Source organism: Canis lupus, chromosome 36 (genome assembly GCF_003254725.2).
Source record: "Canis lupus dingo isolate Sandy chromosome 36, ASM325472v2, whole genome shotgun sequence".
NCBI lineage: Eukaryota > Metazoa > Chordata > Mammalia > Carnivora > Canidae > Canis > Canis lupus.
In genome coordinates this window covers 10,398,437-10,421,372 of record NC_064278.1, presented here as the reverse complement: position 1 = coordinate 10,421,372, position 22,936 = coordinate 10,398,437, and positions in this window count along the sequence as shown.

Below are 22,936 nucleotides of genomic sequence, written 5' to 3'. Positions count from 1 at the left end.
TCTCTACATCAATCTCTTTCTCTTTTACCATTTGATGATAAGAAGAGCCTAAAACAGATGTACTATGGTAAATGATGACCACGGGAAGTAGTTACGTAATATCTTCCTCTTCACATATTTCAGTCATTAAAATTTCAAGTGGCAGCATTACACCATTGACTCACAGCTAGTCATCGAATAGAATCTAAATAATTTTGAGCCTTTATTTTTGCACGGTCAGTCAGCCTCTATCTGCATAGCTTGCTTTTTATTCTTAAATGTCTGTTACATATCTGTCTGTGAACTTCTCAGCTCCTCCTATCTGGTTACCAACATGTTAAGTATACTCTAGGGTATCTGCCGTGCTATTCCCAACGTTACTAAATCTCCTAAGTGACTATCACTCCTGCTGAGTAAGCATCACACTCAGCAACCCTGACACCTCCGTCCCCAGATAAGAAAACATGATGCAAGAGTAACTAAATCGGAACCTTTCTCTTCTCTCTCCCTCTGTTTCACACATACAAAGACTACAGCCAGCTGGTGCTGGGCAATAATGGTGGGTAGCCTCTAGACTGGTAACCATGTTCATTTATCCATACAGATATATTGAGCACATAAAGCAACAGACAACATGTGACAGTCCAAAAGCTTTCCTGGTGAAGGAGAATGATAATAAGCAAACAGCTGCATGAGGAATTATTTCCCAATCTAGACCAGGCTTTAATTTTATATGATCTTGCACAAAGGAGAAGATGAAGAAGGGATGTGAAAGGACTAGCAATGACATATGTTTTGCATTCATGCCTATGTGTTTTGAGGGAAGGAAGTATAGAGAAGCAACTCAAAGAAGCGACTCCAAGCTGCAACTTAAAAAACTAATTAGTTGGGATCCCTGGGTGGCGCAGCGGTTTGGCGCCTGCCTTTGCCCCAGGGCGTGATCCTGGAGACCCGGGATCGAATCCCACATCGGGCTCCCGGTGCATGGAGCCTGCTTCTCCCTCTGCCTGTGTCTCTGCCTCTCTCTCTCTCTGTATCTGTCATAAATAAATAAAATATTAAAAAAAAAACTAATTAGTTGGCCATGCAAAGGGGGGAGGGAATAAGTAGTTTAGGTGGGAAGCACCAAGATGTGTAAAAGCTCTGAGACAGGAAGGACTTTGCAACATGAGTAAAATGGAAGACAAGCAGCCTGGACCCTGGAGGAATGGGAAGAGGAGGGTGGACCAAGCCTTGAAGGCAGGCAGGGACCAGATCATGACTAACCTTATAAGTGGTCTTAAGGAATTGGAACAACCTATAAATAAAATGAACCACTAGAAATAGAACAAGGAAGAATGAGGCAAATATGAGACCATGGGGCCCCTAAGCCATCCCCAGCTTCAGTTCTTTGCAACTTCTTTCCCCTCTTCAATCTATCCTCTATGCTACCACTACTGTTATCTTTGGAAATATACATCTTATTATACCACTTTTCTGTTTAAAAAGTATGATGACTGTCCAAGTCTCAAGGATATAGTCCCAAGGATATAGACTTTTCTAGAATCATCTTCTGCTACTTCATACCATACACCCTGCACTTCACTCATACCAGGCTATTCATTATTCATTTTTCTTTTACTGGTAACACCTTTTTAATAGGTCAAAGTAACTGTACAGTTCATTATATTATTCCTGAGAATAATTTATATCCCCCAACGAATTAAAGCGAGGGTATATTTTTCAAAATTATTTAATAGAATGGATGGTGTAACTGCATATCAAAAGAAAACCAAATCTCTCTGCTTTGCTGAATTCTCTCCTGGGAAGACAGACACAATGAAGGGTTCGTTAGCTCCAGTGGCTGCAAGGTAGTCAACATGGCTTTAATCTTTCTTTATAAATACTGGAAGCAGGGATGGCTGCAGAGCCCCTTCTCAGTGCAGTCTGGAGGTGCTGTGGTACTAAGCATTTCTTGTTCCAAGAGAAATAACATTGCTACAAAAAACTGGCACATTATTCTGGTGAAAACAGACAAAGTTTTTAGTGTGTTCTACAGCAAGCTTCCAACCAAATCTTCACATATCCAATGGGATAAAATGGCATTATATCTCCTCATTTTTTGCTTATGTCCCTTCTCTTGTATGTGTTGTCTGCCTCGGAAATTATCTACAAGGTTCAGATGGCATCTCATCCATGAGGTCTTCAGACTATATTTTCTGTACTCCAATAGCATTTTATCCATGTTATTTATATGAAATATAGCACTTTCATTTTTATTTGTGCATTTTACCTTGAAGCTATGAGTATTGAATGTGTATTTCATGTTGATTTTTTACTGGACCAAGTAACTAGTACATAGTACTCAGAATGCTTAATGAATGAATACAGATATTATCTTTTGACTAAAACCAAGACATTTTATTGCACTCCCAAACTGAGTTTTACATATAATTATGATTAATGGTCTTTTTTCCACTGAGTCATCCAGTCACTAGACATTAAGATGCAATAGAATAAAGAGAGCTCTAAATTATATATTATAAATACATAATTTTTACTAGTTATAGATTTTTCTTACCTAAAATATATGACTACATTGAAACTACTTATATACTTTAAAAGATGAGGTAATATATGAAAAATGTTAAAGAATCTGTTTCTCTAAAATAAGTGGTTCAAGGAAAGTAGTGAAGCAGAGAACAGGTAAGAGATAAAGAAAATAAATTCCCTTTTATATTTAAGTGACAGAAACAATAGAGTATCCTAGGGATCTTTAAAGACAATTAAAAAATACCTGTTCATAATAATCTTAGGAAACTTCTACCAATGGGAAGTAAAATGAAATAAATCACCTTTAAGGGGTCCTAGCAGGCCTCTGATACTCAAATTGTGATCCCTTACAGAAATCAAATACTAGGGCGCCTGGGTGGCTCAGTCAGTTGAGCATCTGACTCTTGATTTTGGCTCAGATGCTGATCTCAGGCTCATGGGATCAAGTCCCATGTTGAGCCCCACAGTGATCCCCATATTGGGCTCCCCACTTAGCAGGGAGTCTGCTTCTCCTCTCCCTCTGTGCCATCCCACCCATCCTCCTCCTGCTTGTGCTCTCTCACTCTCTCTCTGAAATAAATAAATAAATAAATCTTGGGGGAAAAAAAGAAAGAAATCAAATACTATCAGAACTAGGAGACCTGGGCCACCTGGGTGGCTCAGTGGTTGAGCATCTGCCTTTCACTCAGGTCATAATCTTGGGATCGAGTCCCGCATCAGGATCCCCACAGGGAGCCTGCTTTTTCCCTCTGCCTGTGTCCCTGCCTCTCTCTGTGTGTCTGTCATGAATAAATAAATAAAATATTTAAAAAAAAAAAGAACCAAGATATCTTATTTTGGACACAGTTCTGATACATATAAAGTTCTGGATGTTGGAGTTCACCCATCTTTCTTGGACCATTTGTCTATTTGCTAAATAATGAAAATGGATTATATAAAATTACTTGTAGTTCTTATAGTCTATGACTGTACATCTCAAAGATAATATTTTTGTAAGACCCAAATATAAACTACTCTCCATTACAATGCTGATAAAATTGACTTTAGAATACTGTGATATTATCTTACACGTATGTATGATGTTGTAGAACACTGCCCCTTTTAAAAATTGACCTTCTTTGGCATCATCATTCCACACTCCACTAATGCCCACTGGTTGTAACATAAACAAACATGCTGGCACTTACAGTATGCTCAGGCAAGCTATTTCCCTAAGAATGGCCCCTGTGAGCATTTGTGCCAGGATTATAACTCCTTTTGTAGAATTCCAACAGCAAATTTTCCTTCAGGCTTAGCATCCTGCTGACCCAGTTTTCCACACAATACTGCCTGCAGCTCCAGACGGCCTGCTGAAATAATGATTGCACCTCTGTCACCTTTCCCCTACTAGGCGAGGAGCTCCCTCTCTGTGAGGATTGCTGTTAATGAGAGGTAACAATGTGCACAAGTGCTCCCTCTTCTCACAGCCGAGGCCGACATCTTTAGTTGATCTTTTACAGAGAACTGTACCAGACTTCACAGTTCTCCTTAGCCTTATATACAGCCACTAATAATCAATTACAGTTGGAATCTGAGATGGAACTTGCCACCCTAGGCCAGATGGTCTCAACTTCTACCTCCTACCTTTAATCTAAAATAACTGGAAAATAGATTTTAGAATCTATTCTAAAAATCACTGAACAAGTTTGGAAATATGTAGAAAAAAACTAAGCCTAATTTGAGCTGACTCTCTTGGTTTCATTAACTGGGTATAATTAGAGGTTATAGGATATTAAGAAAGTTTAGGAAGGGCTATCTTCTTTTCATTTTATAACCAGGACTCAGTATGAAAGGACGATAAGATCCAATTACCTTCATTTCCTTCTTTAATGATACTGTTACTGACTACATAACATGCAGCGTCCATAGGTCTAAGGCAGAATGTGTAAAGTTTAGTACTGGCTAAGGAAGAGCTTGACAAGTTTCTGATATCCTGTAGGATTACAAAACAACAATCTCTATGACCTGATCATAGTTGTCTGGAGTATAGACAACTTATATGAAATTTGAAAGCATTAAGCTTAAGCTACTGCCATTTTGTATTTATTGTGATTAATAATCTCTCGGGCAAACACTGTTTTCAGACAAGGAAAAGGATGACCAAAGAATCAAGGTTGCTCTCTAGCCCAGAATAATTTGTAAATACAAGCTACATTTAAGCCATTTGCTTTTTTAAAGATTTATTTATTTATTCTAGTGAGAGAAAGGGGGATAGAGGAAAGCATGAGCAGGGGTAGGGGCAGAGGGAGAGCAAGAGAAATCTCCAGTATATAGGCTCAATCCCAGAACCCTAAGATCATGACCTAACCTAAATCAAGAACTGGCCACATAACTGAGCCATCCAAGCACCCCAATATTTAAACAACAAGTAAGCAATAAAATTAGCCACAGGTTTTCTCAGCCATACGCATTTTAGCTTGGTTTCTTTCAGCAAAGTGGTTGAATAAAACCTTACATATACACCAAGTTGCTGATCAATGTTGTGGATAATCCCAAATATGAAATAAACTAACATCCTTTTACCTCATCATATAACTACGATATCTGACTTCACAAAGAACTCATGGATTTGGAAATCTTGAATGAGTGCGTAAAATAAAAAAGATGAAAATCTATCATCATTTTCTTGGTAGAGGAAAGAACAAATTTTGGGAGGTACCTATCTCCTAACTTACTCTAGTACCACTCTAATGCTAGGCTGTCCAACATGATAGCCACCAGCCATTTGTGGCAGCTGAGTTCTTAACAAGTGGTGAGAACAAATTATGTGTTGGACATATAAGATTCACAATGGATTTTGAAGGCTTATTACAAAAATGAATATAAGTAATGGAAAACATTTATTGAACACACAGGTTTTAAGATCATATACTATGTATTTATATGATCTTCTTAACCCTATAGGAGAGTGACCAGTGGTCTCAGTTTGTCTGCATTGAGGAGTTTTTAGGATGTGAAATCTCAGGTGCAAAACCTGAAAACATCCAGAGCAAAACAAGTTGATCTAGTCATGCTACCTATATATCAAAATCATTTACCCGATTCTACAACTGAGGTTTAGAAAGTTTCAGTAACTTGTACAAATTCACACCACTAAGAAGTGGCAGAGAAGGGATTCATGTTGCACCTGCTCTGTATTACGCAGTATAAAAAGTAGATTAGACTCTCTTCACATCAGAGAATATTGTTATGTTGTTTTTTATTCATTTCTCCAATTTACGTATGTAAAAGATATAATAAGAAGTGTTATTTCAAAATCTGAAATAACAATAGCTAATGTCAGTGATGCTAATTCATATACTTCTTATTAACTCTATGAGATAGGTACTGCTATTACCCCCATTTAACAGACAGGAAACTAAGGCACAGATAGGTAAAACAACTTTCTCATATAATCAGATTTTCAGCAACTGGACTTAACTGAGGCAGTCTGGCTTCAGGCTATGTGGTAAGATGGCCCTTCTGAACTGTCGATGACTATTGCAGGCACTTCAGAATTCCTGGTACTGCAAAGGGACTGGAAGAGCTGGGGGAAGTATGGAGAAGTAACGTGCTAACCTGGACTCCAAATCCATCTGTAAACACTAAATTCCATGGGTTTAATATATTACTCCACAAAAAGTAAGGGCCCTAAATGTTTTTCAAGGAATACTTTTTTTTTTTAATTCTTAATTTTTATGTCTTTTGGTTCACTGATGTATATTTTCACGTTACTTTAAAAAATACAAGAGTGATGTATTTTCTGAGAATTTGCTTACATAAAAATAAATTTTGCTGTCTTTATTCATAAGAGAATTGGTTTTCTAAAAATATTTTTGAATTAAAGCTTTTCCCCTCTGAGTTTTTTTTTTTAAGATTTTATTTATTTATTCATGATAGACATAGAGAGAGAGAGAGAGGCAGAGACACAGGCAGAGGGAGAAGCAGGCTCCATGCCAGGAGCCTGACGTGGGACTCGATCCCGGGACCCCAGGATCATGCCCTGGGCCAAAGGCAGGCACCAAACCGCTGAGCCACCCAGGGATCCCCTTCCCCTGAGTTTTATAGAAAATTAGACTAAAAAAAAAAAAAGAAAATTAGACTAAATTGGTTGTTTCATCATGTTCTTACCAATATATTCATAGCAGAGGAGTCGTCCAATCTCACGATTTTTTTCTTTTTTTAATTTAAAATCAATTAATTAACATATAGTGTATTATTAGTTTCAGAGATAGAGTTTAGTGATTCATCAGTTGCATATACACTCAGTGCTCATTATATCATGTGCCCTCCTTAATGCCCATCATTCAGTTACCCCAGTTCCCCCTTCTTCCCTCCAGCAATCCTCAGTGTGTTTACTAGAGTCAAGAGTCGCTTATGGTTTGTCTCTCTCTTGGATTTTGTCTTATTTTATTTTTCCATCATTCTCCCTATGTTCATCTGTTTGTTTCTTAAATTCCACATATGAGTAAAATCATATGGTATTTGTCTTTCATGATTTTTATTGTTACAAAGAAGCTGCTTTTTATGACCTCAATGCTTTTGAAATATTTTGTAACTCTACTGGAATTTTTTTAAGTATTACCAAAATGTGCCTACCTATAGATTTCTTTGTATTGATATTGTCTAGAACATAGAGCATTCTTTTGACTGCCATTATCAACCCATTTTCAACAATTATCTTTTATGAGTGTTTCTGATCCAATTATTCTAGTCTCTGGAACATGTATAATCTTGAGATGGACTTTCTATTTTTGGCATTTCAGATCTATTATGCCTTTCTCGTCTTTTTTACTATTTTGCCTTTTTCTGTGCATTCTGAAAGAGCTACTCATTGTTCACATTACTAATTCAATTTTCTGCAGTGTCAAATCTGTCTTTTACTGTCTCCAGTGTGAATTTTAATCCAGATATTGAATTATCATCTCAGCTTGCATATATATAGAGAGACACAGATATGGAAGTAGATGTATCTTTTGGCATCATATCAGAAATACCAATTATTTTTCCAAAATCTAATTCTTAAGACTACTTTTTTTTTCTCCTAGGTGTCTCTCTCTCTCTCTCTCTCTCTCTCTCTCTCTTTTTAGATTTATTTATTTGAGAGAGAGAGAACACATGCACACTCGAGTGGGGGTAGGGGGGTGCACAGGGAGAGGGAGAAGCAGACTCCCCATTAAACAGGGAGCTGGACAGGGAGCTGGATCCCAAGACCCTGAGATCATGACTTGAGTCAAAGGCAGAGGCTTAACTAACTGGGTCACCCAGGTGCCCCTTTTTTCTCCTAGGTCTTTCTTTCCCAGATAATTTTTCATAATCTCTAAGATAGATTTTCTTTTCTCTTCAATGAGTCAACACTGAGTAATTCATACCCACCCAGACTCTCAACATTTATTGATAGAAAACATTTAGTGATGGCAAATGAGCAAATTAACCTTTGCCCCTGCCCCCAGCTTTGTCCTAATAAATCTCTCTATGATTTATAATGTTCTGGCAAATAAATAAACATGTTCTTAGGCCCACTCACAATATACTAGTAATTTTTAATCTAGTGAGGTCCCTCTGCATTGAAGTGGGACTTCCTGCTACCTCTCACATTCACTAACTTTCCCATCCTTTTCACAGTAGAGTCGGGACATTACAGGCCACAGAAAGGATTGATACCATGGCTCCACGCATCCTCTCTTAAGAACTTGACTTGTATGCTGCATGGTTACTAGAAGGCAACATAAAATCAGCAGTAAATACTGTACACAACCACCCTCCTCCTGCTTAATATCCCTTTGACTGCCTTTACCGTGTATATGGGACTTAGGGGGAGGCTAGAACAATTTAGTACTAACCCAGGTTTTTGTTGCTTTAGACCCTCTGACGTGATCACATCTGGAGAGAAAAAGTGACAAGGTGATCTGAAGGAGAAATAAAATTATTTTTCTACCCTTTTCAGGGAGATCAAATCATAGTAAAACATCATAAAATTAGGAGTCTATTTCCCACACTTTAAAACCCCTTTCCACCGTTTTAGTTACTGAACATTCCTCTCAGATTTTGGCAATAGGTTAAGTTTTGGTTTCATATTGTGGTTGCATTGTAAGAATTCCTTTTCATCTGGACCTTCACAGGGACTGAGTCAGGAGAGTCTGCAGGGAGGACTAGCTAGAGAATTTTTTTTTTTTTTTTTTTTTGCTAGAGAACTTTTAAACAAAAACAGCTTTAGTTCAGCCAAGACTTGACGCCTTCTATTTTTCCAGAGCTCCTGGTATTAAATATAAAATATTTTTTTCATTTAACTTTCTTTGTGAATTTTTATTAGTCTTTGAAGTTCAGTAGAATAACAACTGACATTGCTTTTGATCTTTGATGTAGCTGCATAGTGACTCTTTGAACATGCTGGGCTAGATAATTTGCATATCAACCTAAATAACATCAAAGATTTGTGAAGTATTTTTGAGTGTTGTTCAGGCAGTTTATGTGGTTTTGACACCTCTGCTGAGTCACCTAACACGTAATTGGGTTACCTGAAAATGACAATGGTGACACTTGACCCTACTGCTGTGTTTAATAGGACAATCACATTAAAATATTTTTTCCCAACACTATTAAATTTGACCCAACAATGTTAAAGCAGTACTGTTAAAGCAGGACTCTGTCGACAAAGCCATCATAACCAGACTTCAGGAGTCTATTTTGCATTGGCAGGAGATGATGTAACAGGACATTTCCATCCCTGCCATCAGAAATAAAATATTTGCATTAGCAATATTATACATGCAGATTCCAAAACAAATTCAGCTTAAAGATTCATCATAATTGGAGGCACTGTGTTATGAACTACTGTAATTTCTGATAAATTCTATATAATTCAGCCTAAAAGTTACTTCTAAAATATGTTCTTTTTCCTAATTCAGGTGTACCTGTAGCATTGCCATCTTAATGATACTCTGATAAAATCTCCTCTTCTTAAGAATATGTTTAAACACCTAATTCCGGATCCCTGAGTGGTGCAGCGGTTTGGCGCCTGCCTTTGGCCGAGGGCGCGATCCTGGAGACCCAGGATTGAATCCCACGTCGGGCTCCCAGTGCATGGAGCCTGCTTCTCCCTCTCCCTGTGTCTCTGCCTCTCTCTCTCTCTCTCTGTGACTATCATAAATAAATAAAAATAAATAAATAAACACCTAATTCTGAGAATCAGGTGCATTATTTAAAAATGTTTACTATGTAATACAATTTTTATGTAGTACCTTCCTCATGAGACCAGACAGCATTTTCTCCAACCTTTCATTTCACTATCATCAGTTTCCATCAATTGAGATCCCAGTACCTCAACCACAAATACCAAATAAATCATGATAATATGTCTACGATAAAGACTTTAATTCTCTTTCTTTTAAATTAAATTGATTGGTATATAAATAGGTTTCTTTTTTTAAGAAAAGAAGCACAGAGAAATGCTCATAGGTTAATTGTGGTCAGTAGGGCTATAACATTTCTAATAATAAATGGAACAAAAATTCAAGTGGTTTTTGTAATATGCTTACTGATGCATCTCTATTGCCAGTAAAAATATTATGAACATCATAAATTAAGAATTTTCCTAGCTACACTTTAGAACATTGAAAATTTCATATATATCACTAAACTAAACAGCCAAGGAGACTGAAGAAATAAATTTTAAGCAGCATATACAATGCAAATGTCTGAATTTAATTGTTTGGAGCCTTTTTCTGACTATATCTCTATTTGGTATATGAGATAAGTGTGCCATTTAGAAAATCTGAAAACTAATGACAAAATGAAAAATAAAATCACTACAGAGAAATAATTACAGTACCTATTAACTCTATGAATAATAAGTTAAGACTACACAAAAAGTTTCCATTACAATAATGCACTTCTATTAATCACATATTTTCTTTTATGCATATATATTGTCTGGATACATAGGTATATCTCATAATATGGATTTGCATAAGGTTTTTAAATCTTCTAAATGTTTTGCAATGTTTGAAAGTCTTTTATATGATGAGCCAATAATTTACATAGATATGAAATGAATGACTCCTTTGAGTTTATAAATTTTAGACAAGCTTCCCACTCCTACCCAGCATGCTCCTTGCTTATCTACCTCCACTGCCCAGCTGGTAAGTACTTGAGAAAAGTTAATTTTAAAATTTACCTAAGCTGGGACGCCTGGGTGGCTCAGAGGTTTAGTGCCTGTCTCCGGCCCAGGGTATGATCTGGGTAACCAGGATCAACTCTCAGGATCGAGTCCCATATTGGGCTTCCTGCATGGAGCCTGCTTCTCCCTTTGCCTGTGTCTCTGCTTCTCTCTCATGAATGAATGAATGAATGAATGAATGAATAAATAAATAAATAAATAAGCAAGTAAATAAATAAATAAATAAATAAAATTTACCTGAGCAAAGCATTATTGAAAAAAGAGGTCTGCCCCAAAAATTCATAAAGTATGTCCCAAGTAGTTTTGAGTTATTTACTAATGTTTCAAATTATATATTTCTCTCTTAATAGGTAATGTTTCAATTTTAGAATAACTGACAGCTTATGGAGATGTCAAACATTAATTTCATGTAATATTTTGAGTTTAAGTGGCTCATTTTATCAGCAAGTCAAGATTATTTTCACCATTAGACAATAAAAAAGGAGATTTTATGGTTCATACAATTTTTATCATTATTGTATAAATGCATCTTCTATCGAAATCTTTTTTTTCTCAAAATCTTATCCATACTTTCTTTTCAACACCTGCTTCTAGACTGAATTTTAATTTTTTTGTCTTCATTCTACTAAGGTATTTTAGCAAAAAGTAGCATGTAAAAATGTGGAAGATAGTACAAGACTATTACCTTTTTGTATTAATCTATGGGTTTTTATTTTCTGTATTTCTAATGCTTTGACATCTTGCTGACACCTAAGTGACTGATCTTTGAGGGTTAGCTAATTCCTAGAGATAGCAAACAATTTGCATGGGACATGCCTTTCATATGCAAACCAGCACATCCCGAGTCCACACTCCAACTACCTCTTCTGTCAGCTTTCCCTTTCTGGGCCACTATCCCCACCCCATCCTAGAGCCAGCACCAGACAACTAGGGATATCCCCTACACTTCAGAACCTGTTGAAATTATTCAAGCTAACCCATCCTAAGCCTGCTTACCCTGCCTCACCTATTCCTCCCCACAGAAACTAAAAAAGGCTCTTGCCCATGTTTTCCCCCTCTGCCTCCTAATTGACCCCAGGCTTCCTCCTGTGCCCTCTCCTCTTGGAAACTGAGTAATTATGTTTTCAATGACAGTTGTCTCCTGAACTTATGGTCTGGCCATACCTGGGTAATAATACAACATGTATATTTTAAGTACTTTTCATCTATATGTAAGTTTTTCTCTATAAAAATTTCCTATTAGTTAAGAAGCACAAAATGTGAAATCTTGAAAGATTTTCAAGGGTTCAAACATTCCTCATCTTAATTCACTGCCATAAACAACTCTTAACATTATTTGTACTCCCTATCGAAACAAGTGATTGCCACTCTGTAGACAGCATGCCCTCACTCTACTTCAGATCTCTACACTAGAGCTTCTCAAGTAGTGTGAAGCAAATGGGTTATGGCCTGGGAAGGGATCCATCTCTCTTCCCCTGTAGCTAACAGATGGGGCCCAGAGCAGCCAAGACTCTATGCTGGTGACCTCTGCCCACACTCTCCCAGTTTGCAATATAAATATTATTATTTTCTCTGTGTGTAACATCTTAAAAATTTGGAAGCACTACTTTAAACTAATAATCATTAAGGAATTTGGACTGTGGGGTCTACTTCCAGGTGATCCCCAGGCAGATTTAAAGTGTAGGCTCCAATGTATTTTCCATTTTCACTTTAAATATTAATCCACAGTAATGTTAACTTACCAACATCGATGCCCAACCAGATTTTTTCTATTAGACTTAAAATCTCTCAGTATGCGCCTTTCCACATACAAGATAAATTGAAACTTCTTATCATGGCCCAAAGGCCCTTCACAGCACAATTCCTACTTCTCTTTGCAGACACCTCCCACCAAGCCCAGCATTTACCCTTTGCTTGAACTATATCGAACCCCTCACATGTCATAAACATACTATGTGTGCTCTTTTTTCTTTGCTGTTCCATTTGCCTAAATGTCCTGCTTCTTTGTTGACCTGACATCTTCTTCTATATTTTTCAAGACTTAGTGTAAACATGACTATCACTACAAAGGCTTCTTGGCAACATCTCCCTGCCCCCCTTCCCTCCATACACACTTCTTCTCACTTCCTATCTCCCTATGACTAGGAAGGTTGGTTCATCTTCTCTAAGATCCCAGGTAACTATGTAAAACTTTTATTGTTGCATAAGTACACTGTATTAAAGATAACAGTTTATAAACCTGCTGTGTCATTAGATGTTCAGCTCCTTATAGGCCCAGAGTACCTTTTTTCTCAAAGTACACAGCAAATGATAGAGTAGTGGTTACTTTGAGCTTTATTTGCTTAATCCTCCTCCCCTTGAAATCAACTCCACCACCATATTCCTCCACCATTCCAGAACTGCTGTCTATCATTTCTCTGCTTTCATGGCCACAGGATTTGGGTTTTGAGACATAAGTAATCTAAAATGACCTTTCTGGGATTTAAATATTAGCAAATCAGGGCAGCCAGGTGGCTCAGCAGTTTAGTGCCGCCTTCAGCCCAGGGCCTGATCCTGGAGACCAGGAATCGAGTCCCACGTCGGGCTCCCTTCATGTAGCCTGTTTCTCCGTCTGCCTGCGTCTCTGTCTCTCTCTTTCTCTCTCTCTCTCATGAATAAATAAATATTAATAAATCAGAATACTTTCCTTCTTGTCTAAACTAGGAAGATATGGTCCAAGAAGCTACTGAAAGTCATAGATACAAACAACAGACATAAAGATATTCAAAGAGGATGAAGCATGATCATGGAAGCAGAAATGAGAGAAGGGATAAAAAGAGTCCTGGGGGCACTACAGACCCTGGTTTGGGGTTATTCTGGTCTACCATGAACAAAATTTTTTTTTTGCCTCATCTGGTTCAACTGGAGTTTTATCATGACCCCAAAATGCTAACAGAGAAAAAAAAAAAACCCAACAAGTATAAGGTAGCTGACAGATGAAGGAGGGAGGAAGGGAAAAAAAATTTAAAAAGTCAAATGTCACAGGAAATCCTTTGAACCTCACTCAACTCACTCAATATGCAAGAGTTTTTCAAACTTCTCATCAGAATTATTCGTGTTGGGTGGCAATCATGTGTCAAATCTCCAGGATGAAATACAAAAATCTTTATAATAAATACAGGAATCTACTATGTAAGTCATACAATAACAATCAGAAGAGAACTTTAAAATTCCTTGGTTTAAAAAAAAAAAACTCCTTGGTTTTAAGTTAAAACTTCACTATATAAATTCAGAAATCTTCCAGGATAACAAAAAAAAAAGATTAATATTATGGGGTTATGTTAATTTGGCCACTAATTTCCAGAAGTTTGTGACATTATTGTGAGATAAGAATAAAGGCATATTACAGATTTTGCTCTCTAAATCGACCAACAATTTAGGATCCTGAAAGGTTACTACAAAAGGCTTTTAGAGTCTGATGGATATTTTGCAGTTTTGAAAAAGATAATTTATTCTATATTGATTTTTTTTAAATTTTAGAATCTAGCAAACCATGTGTAGGATTTTCAGATATATACAAACAGCACCAACCTGTCTACCCTTCTTTTAAAAATATATGTATATATGCATATATATATATATACATATATATATTCTTTCAATATTGGTCCATCAAACTGACAACCCATTTTATTTTATCATTGTGGAATGCGCATTAAGAGCAATATGCTGGGCGCTGCCTAGGAGCTGCAGATCCAAAGTAATTTTTCAAATGGAAATTAATTCAGCAATCTAGGGAAATACTACCACAAAACAATGCCCTGCTGAATCTCATTAAATCAATTTGGAAAGGCAGATGGGTGGAAAGGTAAAAATAAATCAACAAGATTAAAAAGGAAGTATACGGCTTTGTAACAAAAAGGGAGGAGGTAACAGGAATTCGGTGGCCAAGGAACAGGATTTTAAGCAGGAATTATTTATTTTCCTTATAGAATAAGGCAATTTTGAAGATTAGAGCAAAATATTGTTTGCATATGGTCCAGTTTATACAAACTGCATTGCCTACAACAGGACCTGCTCCATCTTTCAAGAGGGAGATGAGCTTTCACAGGAGGAGCTGTTGCCTAGCAACAAGATGCTAAGAAGGCGAGCTGAGTCCTCTCCAGAAAGAGCTCCCCCTCTCTCCCCCCTGCACTGCAATGACCTCTAGCACAGACTGGTGCCCTTGAGAGAACCACCTCAACAACCAGAAAGCTACAGGAGATCACATCTGCTAAGATCACTACAAGGCCTAAGCTGTTGCTTTTGTTTTTAAGCAGGTCACACAGTGCTCACGCTTCTGCGCTTAGCACTACACAAAGCATTTTCACAAACATGCTTTCACTTCATTTAAGCCCCTGGCTCTCATCGGCATTGAGGCACATGACTAACTACCTGACTAACTACAGGCCTCACGTCTGACTGGTCTTACCCGATTGCCAAATGTTTGCTGAAAAGAACTGAATGAACTGTCATCTTTGCTCTGGCCTCCAATGCTACACCCAGCAGCCCCACCCTACCAGACACAGGAGAGCAAATCCTCTTTAACCTCTTCTTCGCCCTGTGACTACTCCTTTGCTCCTTTTACCCTTCACTCCCACATCCTTGATAAAGATTTCAAGTATCTTTTTTTTTTTTTTTTTAACTGGGCCCTAGTCAGTACACAGAGCTAGGTGCTGGAGATAAAATAAGGAACAAGACATAGTTCCTGTGGGAGCTTCTAGGGCCCCGTGGGAGGAAACAGGAGAAGCAGTGGGGCAGGTGGCCTAGAGATAATATCTCTACTGTGAGACCTGAAGAGCCTGCAGAAGCTAGTGGGGCAAAAAAGTGGGACTGGCTGGAAAGTGAGGTGGAGCAGAGGTGGGGAAGATGACATCTGGCAGAGAGAACCAACAGGAGACGGGGATCCTGAAGCCAGGGGTGTATGTGACCCTCTATCCTTATAATTCATTCAGTATTTGTAAATTTTTAGTTACGAGTCAAATTGACTCAATCAATGGCTTCTCACTGCAACCAAACGTACAACCAAAAATTCCCAAATCTATTACAAAAGATGTTGTATTTCACCAGTCTCTTATTCAAATTACATTTATTCAAAATGTGCTTCCACATGTTTCCAAACAGGGGACAGGGCTTGGAATACACTTAGAATAATTATTCTTAAGGCTATAGGACAGGATAATAGAGTATCTACTAGCCAATCTTTTGTCAAATCGTAAATACCCAAGAAAAATTAGGAAATGTATTCTGAGCAATCCAGGTACTACCCTTGCAAATGTCTGTATTCACATGTACTTACCTACTCCTGGATGCAGGTCTTATTTTTCTTTCAAGGGAGAAAAATAGGCATGTCAATTGGCTATGATTGTTTCAATAGATAGAACATTTAATTTCTGAAGGAGTCTTTCTGAAAACACTACGCCCAAAATTAGAGCTTCAGGCTTTTTTGATTTGCTCTTTCGAGCCGGGCGTCTCCTCTGCCTCTCTGCTGCCCCCATGTGAGTTGACAGGACATAGCAGCACAGCGAATCCTCCGAACAAACCTGCCAAGCCACAGAACTTCGAGAAGGGAGGGATGATGTGACAAGCACAAGCCTTTTTCGCAGATTCCAGGAATCTGGATTTGTTGTGACTCAATCACTGTGCAGATGGGTTTCTATTGACTAATATTTTCAGGACCTGTTTCAAAGAGAGGAGAATTTTTCCAAGAATAATTTGGAAATAATATGAAGAATAAGAAAGCAAGATTTAATTGGCTAATTAAGACTCCAACTTGTACAATTAGAGAACAATTATTGCTCAGCCAAGAACTAAACTTCACTGTTTTTTTTTTTTTCTCACTTTAGTAGTGCTATCCCATTCCTTGCTGGTGGAATGGTATACATCAAGGACCTCATCCAGCTTTCTTATCCTACAAAAGCTAAATATATGTATTTCCTTTTAAAATAAGCTATTTTTGGTAAGTTGTATTACAAGTGAAATGTGAAAGAAAATTTCTATTTTAGAGCTAACTTTTCTAGAGTGCCCTTCAAATATGCCAATCCTTTCGTCTTTATTTCTATTCTGTGCCTTAGAGATTGTGAGTATTCCCATGCCTCCACATATCATTCCTCAGCAGATGGTTTGCAAATGGTTCCCTGGTTTCTCTTGTATACTAGAAATTAATCTTTCAGTGTTTCACCCAGTCTCAAAAGGATAATTCCTTCTGCCCCCAAACTTTTTTCCATACTGATTTTCCTATATTTGGGGTTTTCTTATCGTCTTTCCAGTCTTAACACTCAAAAGTTATTTTTGAGTCCCTCTCCCCTTTCCTCTGTATTCATTTTTCAACCTGTCAATGCTAGGAACCCTGCCACAGGCTTGCTTACCTCTGGCTGGAGATTCCTGGTGAAAAGTAGATGCATAATAAAGATTTATAGGTGGACTTTTGATGGATGGATAAATGGATTGGGAGAAAAAGATATCAGACAATCAAAATTTTGAAAAAAAGCCTGGAATGATAGGTATGCTATAACAGGGAAATGGAATCTAATTCTAGGTACAATAGGGATAGGTTATAGTAATTTTTAAGCTAATGTCTATAAGATAAGAAATCGTTTATCAAATAAAAAGAAGAAAAGCATTCCAACCTGAATGGTCTGTTCTTAACCTCTGAGGTAGGAAGGAGCTTGACATCTTCATATAATTGCAACATGGGCAGGGGAGAGAGGAGGGCAAGATGATGAAGTATCTAGTGTGGAGTGCTGGTTGAAGGTTTTTTTAATCCCCCTTTGGCATACTGATAGCTTTTTTTAGCAGGTGAATCATACATTCATGCCAACCGCCTGTTCCTCATTTGAGATTTGAAATTTGAGATTGAAATTGGGTCTTACAGCACATGTGATTAGATTTTATCCTAAGAGCAAAGAAAGCTGTGGAAGAGATTTAACCAGGGAAGTGACACATTCTGATTTGAGCATATAAAACACACTAGAACCTTTCCATAACACAGTAAGTGTGGTCCAACATTTTCACTGCCATGAAGTGGGTTGTTTTGTTATGGTTAGGTTAATGAAGTGACATGGGTGAGCCTACCAGGACAGAACTGGGAGTCCAGAGTGCTATACAAATTTTTCCAAGAGAGGGCTTGGGTCCCAGCCTCATTCCAAACCACATTATGGGGATGCCTGGGTGGCTCAGTGGTTGGGCACCTGCCTTCGGCTCAGGTCATGATCCCAGGATCTGGGATCAAGTCCCACATCGGGCTCCCCGCAGGGAGCCTGCTTCTCCCTCTGCCTGTGTCTCTGCTTCTCTTTCTCTGTCTCTCATGAATAAATAAATAAATCTTTTAAAAAAGAACCACATTATGGCAGCTGTCCAGTTAGGTTAAATATTGGTAAGGGTGATTCTGAGTACTACAGCTGAGATTTCAAAGACAGTAGCAATAATATCAAGATTCTCACGTTTTGCTGATCCCATGTAGGGAAACTGAGCTGGAAGAAAATTGGAGAAGTGGAAGTTCCTCACCAGCTTCCCAAGATATGTGTTCCTGATACTTCTTCAATGCACATTACCTTCCTTTCTTTGGGCCCCTCCACCAAAAGATGAGAACTTGAGCCTCCTGTTTGGGAGTGGGGGAGGATGGATAATAGTAACCAACCATAAATTGCATTATATCCAATTTCTCTTTATTACTGGTGGTTGTCATGGACTTTTATGGTAAGACTACGACTGTTATATGGAAACTGGATTATAGGTGGAAAAGAGGTTGTTTAGTTAGCAGGTTACTAGGAGGCAATTGCAAAAGCTCAAATGAGAGACGAAGGGTTTTTTTTTTAACTTTTAAAAAAGTAGTCTCTGCCCAATGTGGGGCTCAGAGTCATGACCCTGAGATCAATAACTGCATGCTCCATCTACTGACTCAGCTAAGCACCTTGAGAGATGAAAGTTTCTTAAACTAAAGTGGAGCAGCAGCAGAAATGGAACTAAAGGGGTACATTTGAAATATTTAGGAAGCAGAATCAGCTGGCTCAGTGATTTATTAGATGTCAGGGAGTAGAAGAGTAAAGTGTCAAGAAAGACCTACAATCACCCAGGTTTCTACCATGAAAATCCAGGCAGATGGTGGCTCAGTATATGGACATACTTGGGAGGAAACATTTTCAGGAAGAGACCATGAGCTCAATTTTGAACATATGTTTGAAGTCCCCCAAGACACTGAATTTATTGAGAAGTTTTATAAAGCAAAGTGGCATGTTTAATTTTATATAATTGAGGAGGTATAAGCAGTTAATCTAGATTTCTTTGAAACAATTGAGTAGTAAAGAAAACAAGAGAGGCAGGGCTATAGGTGAGAAGAAACTTTGTTTTTAAGATGGATTTGAGATTATTCCCAAATAATGATGGAGGAAGTAAAGACAGGGGATAGATAAAACATACCCTTCTTGAGGAAGTGAGAACCAATGGCATTGAGAATACAGAAAAGGCTGGCCCTTGATCAAAGGAGGAAAAGTTTAACCATTCCCTAGGGGAGAAGGGATGCAAATGATGGTGGTCTCACAGATTCTGTGGTTGGAAGTTTCCACAGCCTGGGTTTACACTCTTTTGTTAACCTCCAATCCAGTCACCCTGTGTTGGACACTTTCTGCTCCACAACACTCAGCACAGCTGGGCAAAATACATATCATAAAGAATTACTTCAAATAATGTCACTTCTCCACTTAAACATCTTCAGCGACTACAAAGAAGGATACTGGAGGAGAGGGGCTGGACACTAAGAGTTAAAGCCAGCTCTAAATAAAGGACCTCGCTGTAGCTCAGCTGTATATTCACGCAAATCTCTTCACTTCTCTGTCCCTGTTTTCCAAATTCCTTTCTCTACACATCCTGGCTTCCCTGAGTGGTTGCCACTTACATCAGACACATCATCAATGATCAAGGTTCAGTTCCTTTCCTATTTCTTTGACAACTTACATCGATGACTCACATAGAGAAGCCCTGCAACACCCATTTGGTTCCTTTCATGTACTAACTTACATTGCAGCTGAATTTCTCATAGTTTACCCTAGCCTTCACAGACAGGCACCATTGGTGGTTATATCTAAGAGAAATTATCAGATTGCTTACTACATTACACACACACACACAGCACACACACATAGATACGTACTATTTTGCAACAGTCATGCAGAAAGGAAAACAGGAGACAAGTCTTCAAGAAGTCACTTCTGCTACAGCATCATGCTAAAACTCATAGTCACATTTCCCTGTGAATGTTCAAAGCATATTCTCAATGGAAATATGCTCAAAAGAAGCCACTTGGGAAAGCCAGAAAAATTAGCTTGAATCTAGTGCCCTACCTAATTGTTTGACTTTGAGCAAGTCACTTCCCCATTGGATCACAGGGTCCTTGTTTGTACAAAAAAAGGAAATAGACCAAATAACCTCCCATTTTTCTTCTAGATATAAGCTACAAATCTCTTTTTGAGAATGAGGCTGATTATGGGTGAATAGGCATTTTAAGATTACAGAGATTACTACCACAGAGTGATGATCCTACAATTCATAGTCCTTTCTTTGCATTTACTATGGAAGGAAAAAAAAGTGCTGAGTAGTGTTTTCATTTTCTCTGAGCCACATCGTCCTTCCCAGGGAAAGCCTACTATCATCGTTAGAATATGAAGTGATTAAACCATAATACTCTTCAACTGCTTGCAACTTGAGGCAATGTTTGATAATGAATGATTACATAAATAGCCCCACGATACCACCTCAAATGAAAAATCTGCTTTTAGATCAGACTCTATGCATCAGACTATTCCCATAAAAAATTTCAATGCCCTTATTGCTAAACAGAAAATAATGAGTCTAGTAACAATAACAATTATTGCACCCTTGCAACTTAGAGCAATTTCTGTGTAAGATAATATACTAACGTTTTACTGAATTTCCTGAAAAGAAGCAACACTTTCAAATAAAAGAAATACATAACACTCAGCTTATTGATTACATGAAGGAATGGACTCTTGAAGAAACACCAGAGCTAAACCCTATTCATCTATTCATGGTAAATATGTAAGACCAGGATTACTAAGTGGTTAGAAAGTAAGGTCCTGGCTTAAACAGCAACAGCACCTGAAGGCGGAAGGTCATCCTTACACTGTGGTAGGCATAATAATGGCCTTCGGAAGATGCCCACATCCTGATTCCTGGAATCTGTGACTGTTTTACCTTACACGATAAAAGAGATTTTGCAGATGTGATTAAATTTAAAATTTTGAAATGAAGAGATTATCCTGGTGGTTCCAACATATTCAAAAAGACCCTTATAAGAGGAAGAAGGCAGGAGGGTGAGAGCCAGGAAAGGCGATGCGCCAGTGGAACTAGAGGTCAGGGTGATGTGGGCGCATGAAACAATTATTTACCACAAACTGTTTTCTTCTTCTTCTCCTTTTCTTCTTCTTCTTCTTCTTCTTCTTCTTCTTCTTCTTCTTCTTCTTTAAAGATTTTATTTATTTATTTATTCATAGACACAGAGAGAGAGAGAGGCAGAGACACAGGCAGAGGGAGAAGCAGGCTCCATGCAGGGAGCCTGACGTGGGACTCGATCCCAGGTCTCCAGGATCACACCCCACGCTGCAGGCGGCGCCAAACCGCTGCGCCACCAGGGCTGCCCAATTCTCCTTCTTCTATATCAATTCTACACACAGCTCTTTTTAAAAGTCAAGGAGCAAATGCAAAATTATGTGAATATATTTGTATTACTTTTTAAAATGGTTCTGATAAGTTTTCTCGTGGTTTACTTTTAGGTAAACGTATCAGTGTCCTCTTGCTGCTATCACAAATTGCCACAGACTTAGTGGATTATAAATTCTGCTAAAGACTTTCATAGAAGAAGTCAGAGTGGTTTTTTTACTGTGAGCCTGTGTGTGCGCACATACGTGTATATGCCTAAGTTAACTGTATAGAAAATATCTAAAGTTCTCACAAGTCTCAACAAATTCATCATTCTTACAATACCTTGAATGAAAGCCTCCTCTAGATGTTGTTAAATATAGAAATGTGAGCTACTTATATCCACTTATCACCAATAAATAATATGCAATTTTCATTGGAATAGAAATAATTCACAGCTATCCATGTCTGATAGGATCCCACATTGTGGTTGGTGCTGTACACAGCACTAGGAATTCAGAGACAAGAATGATGGCACACCTGCTCTTAGGTAACTCAGGACTCCCCAGAGGAGGAGGCTATTTCAATTGTTTTATAATTTTTTTTAAATTTTTGATTTATTTATTTGAGAGAGAGACAGAATGAGCAGGGAGGAGGAGCAGAGGGAGAGAGAGAAGCAGACTCCCCACAGGGCAGGGAGCCCAGTGCAGGGATTGATCCCAGAACCCAGAGATCATGACCTGAGCTGAAAGCAGACACTTCACCGCCTGAGCCACCCAGGCGTCCCTGTTTTATCATTTTTTATCAGACTACTGTATCAAAGTTATATTTCAAGCTATTTCTACCCAACAACAGGTAACATTTTATCTGCCTCAAAATATCCTATGGGCCATTGTTTCATAACACACGTCCACTTGGACTATATTATTTAGAGACACATTGCATCTTTGAATAAAAGATTATAGCTCCTAATACAGATGTAATCTATATACAGCATTAATTTTGAAAATACTTCCTGACAGTGCATGGCTCTCTTGCATGACTGGATATGGAACTCATGTTAAAGCCTCATTTAGTCTCCAAACATATGGTGGAAAATATTTATTTTACTTTTTTCACTGAAACCACAAAATTAAGCATTGTTAAATCCTGGCTGCTGAGAGAGTCTATGTGACAAATCACCCAAACATAGGAGGTCTCTCTCATTTCCATGGGCTAAGGGTCTTATGGAATCCAGGAATCTGTAGAACTTCAAGGAATTCATTAATCCCTGGAAACTGCAAGCAATTCTAAGCACACATGTGCACTTGTATTCTTTCAGTTATAGGGTCAATAAATGTCATCAGGGCTTCAAGGAGTCTATAAAGAGAAATACTGCCTTTCCATGGGCTAACTTCAGTAGGCAAAAGGCTACATATTTGCAGTTTCCATTCTTATCCTAATTACAACATCCCAGTTATATCATGGTCAGACCATTGCATTTTTTACTGCTTCATATTTTTACCTCCTAAATCAGGGCTAATACTGATTCCCTTATGTTCCATGTTACCCAGAGCT